Raw genomic sequence first — 8031 nt, 5'->3', positions numbered from 1 at the left:
GATGGAACCCCGACTCTATTTTGCTGATCTGGTATCCCAATCAGCTGATTTGCTGAAATTCCAATGCTCGAACCACTTATCAAAGTCACACACCTTTGTCCAATTTCCGTACCAAATATATGACAAATAGCAAAGTCACAATTACCTTTCAGACAACTGTCAAATAAAATATGCCTAAATGAGGCAAATATGAAAACAAAATTCACAAAATGAAAAACGCGAAATATCACTCAACCGCACAGTTTTTCATGCAGAAAAAACCGAAAACGTTTTCACAGGCAATAAACACGAATTTTGGTGCTAGTTTCAGCTATGTAGCTAACCGGGGACTGTTGTTTTTGAATTAACTAACGGAGCGCACGAAAACACACGTCTGCTCACTCGAGCAATCCAAAATCGACTGAGTAGATAGGGACAGTAGGAATCTCGTTAATCCATTCATGCGCGTCACTAATTAGATGACGAGGCATTTGGCTACCTTAAGAGAGTCATAGTTACTCCCGCCGTTGACCCGCGCTTACTTGAATTTCTTCACTTTGACATTCAGAGCACTGGGCAGAAATCACATTGTGTCAACACCCGCTAGGGCCATCACAATGCTTTGTTTTAATTAGACAGTCGGATTCCCCAAGTCCGTGCCAGTTCTGAATTGATTGTTAATTGATAATCGTTATAATTAATAAGAACTAATTGGTTTGACCCAATTAGTATTCTTAAAAATTTTAGCAAGAAAGTTCCACAATTGGCTACGTAACTAACTATCCGGGGAACAAGTAACTAACATAAATGCTAGAAACTCTATTTACCCAGAACGAGCACATAAACCATGTTATTGTTTCCCAATCAAGCCCGACTATCTCAATCTTCAGAGCCAATCCTTATCCCGAAGTTACGGATCTAATTTGCCGACTTCCCTTACCTACATTATTCTATCGACTAGAGACTCTTCACCTTGGAGACCAGCTGCGGATATTGGTACGGCCTGTTGAGAAGTTTGCGTGTCCCCACCATAAATTTTCAAGGTCCGAGGAGAAAATATCGACACAACAGTATATGTCATGCTCTTCTAGCCCATCTACCATATCTCTCTGCGAAAGACTTCCATGGTAGTACGGCTATAAAACAGAAAAGAAAACTCTTCCGATATCTCTCGACGGCTTCTTTATGGTCGTTCCTGTTGCCAGGATGAGCACGAGGCCCATATTTAATAACAAACGGATACTCAACAGGTTACGGAATTGGAACCGTATTCCCTTTCGTTCAAAATTATTCAAGTATATTATATTAGCTTGATTTGTATATATTGCGTTTTTGGTTTTACTTGAAAATTTTCGGCTTTCGCCTTGAACTTAGGACCGACTAACTCGTGATCAACCACTGTTCACACGAAACCCTTCTCCACTTCAGTCCTCCAAGGTCTCATTCGATTATTTGCTACTACCACCAAGATCTGTACCAATGGCAGCTCCATGCAGGCTTACGCCAAACACTTCTACGCATACCATTGTACCTTCCTACTCACTAAAGTTTCAAAATTTATATCACAAGTAATATAAATCATCTACTTTAGCGGTAATGTATAGGTATACAACTTAAGCGCCATCCATTTTAAGGGCTAGTTGCTTCGGCAGGTGAGTTGTTACACACTCCTTAGCGGATTTCGACTTCCATGATCACCGTCCTGCTGTTTTAAGCAACCAACGCCTTTCATGGTATCTGCATGAGTTGTTAATTTGGGCACCGTAACATTACGTTTGGTTCATCCCACAGCGCCAGTTCTGCTTACCAAAAGTGGCCCACTGGGCACATTATATCATAACCTTAAACTTCATATCAAGAAAGTTAAGGTTCTTACCCATTTAAAGTTTGAGAATAGGTTAAGATCGTTTCGACCCTAAGGCCTCTAATCATTCGCTTTACCAGATAAGATTATTTTATATAATATTAAAATGCACCAGCTATCCTGAGGGAAACTTCGGAAGGAACCAGCTACTAGATGGTTCGATTGGTCTTTCGCCCCTATACTCAATTCTGACAATCGATTTGCACGTCAGAACTGTTTCGGTCTTCCATCAGGGTTTCCCCTGACTTCAACCTGATCAAGTATAGTTCACCATCTTTCGGGTCACAGCATATATGCTCAAGGTACGTTCCAGTTAGAGGCATAAATAATATAAATATCATTATACATAACTATATAGAACGCCCCGGGATTGTGTTAATTATCTATAAATAGTTAAAAAACTAATCCCATTATTAGTCAAGTTAATTACGCTATTAGGTTTATATCCCAATAACTTGCACATATGTTAGACTCCTTGGTCCGTGTTTCAAGACGGGTCCCGAAGGTATCCTGAATCTTTCGCATTGTTAATCCTACAAGTGCATATAATAAACACAAAAATCAATGATAATCATGCCATTATATAATTCCGAAAAATTAACGCACTGTATTCATATAAATCTATCAGCACTTTATCAAATTAATAACATTTATTCTGTGTTAAAATGCAAGCAATTTAATTTGAATAAACTATAAGTTATATTTTATGATAAATTTGGTATGCTAATAGATTACAATGTCCTTATATGGAAAAAATGCACACTATTATCATAATATTGTTTAAATATTACAATTTTAATGATGAATTTTCCATAACGGATATTCAGGTTCATCGGGCTTAACCTCTAAGCAGTTTCACGTACTGTTTAACTCTCTATTCAGAGTTCTTTTCAACTTTCCCTCACGGTACTTGTTTACTATCGGTCTCATGGTTATATTTAGTTTTAGATGGAGTTTACCACCCACTTAGTGCTGCACTATCAAGCAACACGACTCTTTGGAAACATCATCTAGTAATCATTAACGTTATACGGGCCTGGCACCCTCTATGGGTAAATGGCCTCATTTAAGAAGGACTTAAATCGTTAATTTCTCATACTAGAATATTGACGCTCCATACACTGCATCTCACATTTGCCATATAGACAAAGTGACTTAGTGCTGAACTGATTTCTTTTCGCTCGCCGCTACTAAGAAAATCCTTGTTAGTTTCTTTTCCTCCCCTAATTAATATGCTTAAATTCAGGGGGTAGTCCCATATGAGTTGAGGTTGTATATAACTTTTATTTGCAATTAATTCTTTATATATAATGATAAAACATTTTATTAAATTCGTTTAAAGCTGACGTATATATATATTAATGGCATTTATTTGTAACGAATTAACGAAGAATAATAATATTGTCAACGTTTTTCATATTTCAAATCATTAATAAGAGACAATTCTAGATAATATTTTATGCTAGACATTTCTCAGTATTATTTGATTGAAAAAGAAAATATTCCTCTTCGTTTTTCTCAAAGTTTAATTACTATTGTGAGATAATGTTTTTCATATATTTGTTAATATTATGAATAAAATAATTAAATTATTTTTATCCAATAATATACCATATGCTTATAAAATTTTATTATAAAATTTGTATAAACAACTTAATTAGCATAGTCTTACAACCCTCAACCATATGTAGTCCAAGCAGCACTATAAAATTAATTAAAGTACATAACAGCATGGACTGCGATATGCGTTCAAAATGTCGATGTTCATGTGTCCTGCAGTTCACACGATGACGCACAGTTTGCTGCGTTCTTCATCGACCCATGAGCCGAGTGATCCACCGCTTAGAGTTTTATAATATTGGTTTTAAATTTGGTCAAATATGTTTTTATTGAAAGAAATTAAAAATACACCATTTTACTGGCATATATCAATTCCTTCAATAAATGTATTTATATACCTAAAATAAATGCTGCGAAATGTCTTAGTTTTATATAAACAATATATATCAAAGTATTATTTGTAATGGCATTTGTTTGTTAATATATATTGATAATTTTATATAAAACATTAACCTGAAACCAGGTACAACATTGTATATTTTAGGTTGTTGCATTATCCAATGTATGATCATCATCAAATTAGTTGGCCAATACATCTCGCAACGCGTGTATATTATGGTCCATATACACACAAAAGTTTATAATAAATATATAAAATATATTTTATTATATTAATAATTCGATTTGCTTGTTCGAATTTTAAGTTTGTTTCTATTTAATTTATTTGTAATAATATTATATTATTACAATATTTCGATTTGCTTGTTCGAAATTTATTTGATCTTTTACTTTTAAGATCATATTTTTGGTATAATTATTATTATAATTATTATGTATATATATATATATATTGGTAATTTGTATTAAATTTGTATTAACAAATTTTTTTATTAACGGTAAGGATATTATACAATAATGATCCTTCCGCAGGTTCACCTACGGAAACCTTGTTACGACTTTTACTTCCTCTAAATAATCAAGTTCGGTCAACTTTTGCGAAACAACCGTAACACACAAGGCGTCACAGTGATCACGTCCGGAGACCTCACTAAATAATTCAATCGGTAGTAGCGACGGGCGGTAGTGTACAAAGGGCAGGGACGTAATCAATGCGAGTTAATGACTCACACTTACTGGGAATTCCAAGTTCATGTGAACAGTTTCAGTTCACAATCCCAAGCATGAAAGTGGTTCAGCGGTTTACCCGGACCTCTCGGTCTAGGAAATACACGTTGATACTTTCATTGTAGCGCGCGTGCAGCCCAGGACATCTAAGGGCATCACAGACCTGTTATTGCTCAATCTCATTATTGCTAGACGCAATTTGTCCATTTAAGAAGCTAGTGTCCTTATAATGGGACAAACCAACAGGTACGGCTCCACTTATATAAACACATTCAAACACAATAAACATTTTACTGCCACCATGAATGAAGGCTATATAAGCTTCAACACCATAATCCTGAAGATATCTATTTAATATATTTGAGTCTCGTTCGTTATCGGAATTAACCAGACAAATCACTCCACGAACTAAGAACGGCCATGCACCACCACCCATAGATTCGAGAAAGAGCTATCAATCTGTCTTACACACTTATGTTCGGACCTGGTAAGTTTTCCCGTGTTGAGTCAAATTAAGCCGCAGGCTCCACTCCTGGTGGTGCCCTTCCGTCAATTCCTTTAAGTTTCAGCTTTGCAACCATACTTCCCCCGGAGCCCAAAAGCTTTGGTTTCCCGGGAAGCGACTGAGAGAGCCATAAAAGTAGCTACACCCAATTGCTAGCTGGCATCGTTTATGGTTAGAACTAGGGCGGTATCTGATCGCCTTCGAACCTCTAACTTTCGTTCTTGATTAATGAAAACATCTTTGGCAAATGCTTTCGCTTAAGTTAGTCTTACGACGGTCCAAGAATTTCACCTCTCGCGTCGTAATACTAATGCCCCCAAACTGCTTCTATTAATCATTACCTCTTGATCTGAAAACCAATGAAAGCAGAACAGAGGTCTTATTTCATTATCCCATGCACAGAATATTCAGGCATTTGAAGCCTGCTTTAAGCACTCTAATTTGTTCAAAGTAATTGTACCGGCCCACAATAACACTCGTTTAAGAGCACTAATGCAGGTTTTTAAATAGGAGGAACATATGAAAAAATACAAGTATTTAAACACATATAAGAACTCCACCGGTAATACGCTTACATACATAAAGGTATAGTACTAACCACAATTGTAAGTTGTACTACCCGTATGAAGCACAAGTTCAACTACGAACGTTTTAACCGCAACAACTTTAATATACGCTATTGGAGCTGGAATTACCGCGGCTGCTGGCACCAGACTTGCCCTCCAATTGGTCCTTGTTAAAGGATTTAAAGTGTACTCATTCCAATTACAGGGCCTCGGATATGAGTCCTGTATTGTTATTTTTCGTCACTACCTCCCCGAGCTGGGAGTGGGTAATTTACGCGCCTGCTGCCTTCCTTAGATGTGGTAGCCGTTTCTCAGGCTCCCTCTCCGGAATCGAACCCTGATTCCCCGTTACCCGTTGCAACCATGGTAGTCCTAGATACTACCATCAAAAGTTGATAGGGCAGACATTTGAAAGATCTGTCGTCGGTACAAGCCATCTGCATGTTATCTAGAGTTCAACCAATATAACGATCTTGCGATCGCTTGGTTTTAGCCTAATAAAAGCACATGTCCCATAAGGTTCATGTTTTAATTGCATGTATTAGCTCTAGAATTACCACAGTTATCCAAGTAACTGTTAACGATCTAAGGAACCATAACTGATATAATGAGCCTTTTGCGGTTTCACTTTTAATTCGTGTGTACTTAGACATGCATGGCTTAATCTTTGAGACAAGCATATAACTACTGGCAGGATCAACCAGAATAATGTTTTCGTTCATATTTCATTCATATTTTTTGAATAGAAATTAGTAATATAAATATAATAGATTTTATTTCCATTTTATATGTTCGGTTTTTCTTAAATATTGATTTTAATTCAATATTTTTTTTTTGCTTTGTGAAATAATTCTATTTTAATTCGAATACGGCCATTTTTATATGGCATTCGTATACGTTCTTTAATTTTTACTTGTTTCGCCACTAATATAATTTATAATTGATGTTAAAGAAAAAGTACAACTTTTTTATAACACAATTTTCAATATATATTGTTCTTTCTATAAGTTTTTATTATATTATATATACATATTTCATTCTAAAATATCATTTTTGTTCAACATACATAATTATTGTATCCACACATGTACAATTTTTGTTTAACCAATATAAATATTGAGTTAAATCATTTGCATTTTGATGATAAATTTAAAATTTATCTTTTCCATATAACTCTCTGGTAATATATGATATAAAACCGAGCGCATATGAAATTATTTTGATCACTAATATTGCAATTATATTTTATTATAATGCTTTTTGTAAACACATTGTACCGGCAAGCGATACTCTGTGCCCAAACGACAGGGGATATAATAATTTAATATAAATTATCATATATACCTGCCACCAAAGATTAACGATAAAAGTCGGAAACAATTTGTTATTCTATATATAATAGAAACTTGACCTCTGTTTCACCTTATTATCATGGTTTATAATATTAACCGCGTAGCCAAGTCTTAATTTCATTTAAGAAACAAATTTATACGGATAATATTTTGATTTTAATATATGTTGTTCTATTGATAACAAAAGTATATATTATAATATATTTTGTTCAATAGTAGATGGACTACTTACTGTACCATCCTTATTTTTTATTATTATTGATATACATTATATTGACAACAGCATATGATATTCATATGGTTTGTTCAATAATTAATTGGTGGACAACCACTGACCATCCTATAGTAGTTTTTGGCCACGACGTCTAAATATCGAAATTATTTAATTCCGTTTGCCACCCATACGATAGATATTAACTATCTATAATAATAATGTGTACGCATAAAATATTATATGTATATATATAGACCAACAGACAAGCACTTCACCCTATAGTAGTTTTTGGCCACGACGTCTATATATCGGGCATATTTAATTCTCTTTGCCACCCAACCAAAGATATTCACTTTTTTATATAAAGTTGATCATATTAATATAACCAATTATTTCTGCCATATTCATATAATTTCTTTATGAATTATTTTTTGGTCATATCCATATAATCTATATGCCGTATCCATATAATGAATACGGCATATCCATACAACTAGCCATATTTGTATGTCAATGTATATTTTATTATACATTTTTTTTCTTTATACATATAATATGGTATTTCCATATCGCTATAATTGAATTATATGTATAAGATATCATTTATATATAGCATTGCCAAAATAATATGATAAACATAAATTTTGAACAATACGGCCGGGCGGCGAGCACTGCCTCCCTATATATGTTTTTGGCCACGACGTCTAAATATTGGGTATTTCGTACTGCGGCCCGGTGTATGTAAATTGGGCATATTTCGTACTGATGCCAACATATCTATATGACTCATTATTTTCTTCCATATCAATATAAACTTCTTTTATTTCCATATTCAAGTAATTTCTTTATTTGCCATATCAATATAA

At 34.4% G+C, this 8031-nt stretch overlaps 2 non-coding genes and 1 pseudogene across 2 annotated transcripts; all 3 read right to left on the bottom strand.

The window, feature by feature from the left end:
- Nucleotides 1-350: 350 nt before the first annotated feature.
- Nucleotides 351-3116, bottom strand: LOC138914593 (large subunit ribosomal RNA; annotated as a pseudogene).
- A 398-nt stretch (nt 3117-3514) lies between these two features.
- LOC138914588 (5.8S ribosomal RNA) lies at nt 3515-3693 on the bottom strand. Its single transcript, XR_011420424.1, has one exon. It is a non-coding gene; the product is annotated as a 5.8S ribosomal RNA (ribosomal RNA).
- Nucleotides 3694-4316: 623 nt separating this feature from the next.
- Nucleotides 4317-6306, bottom strand: LOC138914592 (small subunit ribosomal RNA). The gene has a single exon (XR_011420427.1). It is a non-coding gene; the product is annotated as a small subunit ribosomal RNA (ribosomal RNA).
- Between the last annotated feature and the right edge of the window lie 1725 nt (nt 6307-8031).

The sequence above is a fragment of the Drosophila takahashii genome, unplaced genomic scaffold (genome assembly GCF_030179915.1).
Source record: "Drosophila takahashii strain IR98-3 E-12201 unplaced genomic scaffold, DtakHiC1v2 scaffold_43, whole genome shotgun sequence".
NCBI lineage: Eukaryota > Metazoa > Arthropoda > Insecta > Diptera > Drosophilidae > Drosophila > Drosophila takahashii.
This window is presented reverse-complemented; position numbering and strand designations above follow the sequence as displayed.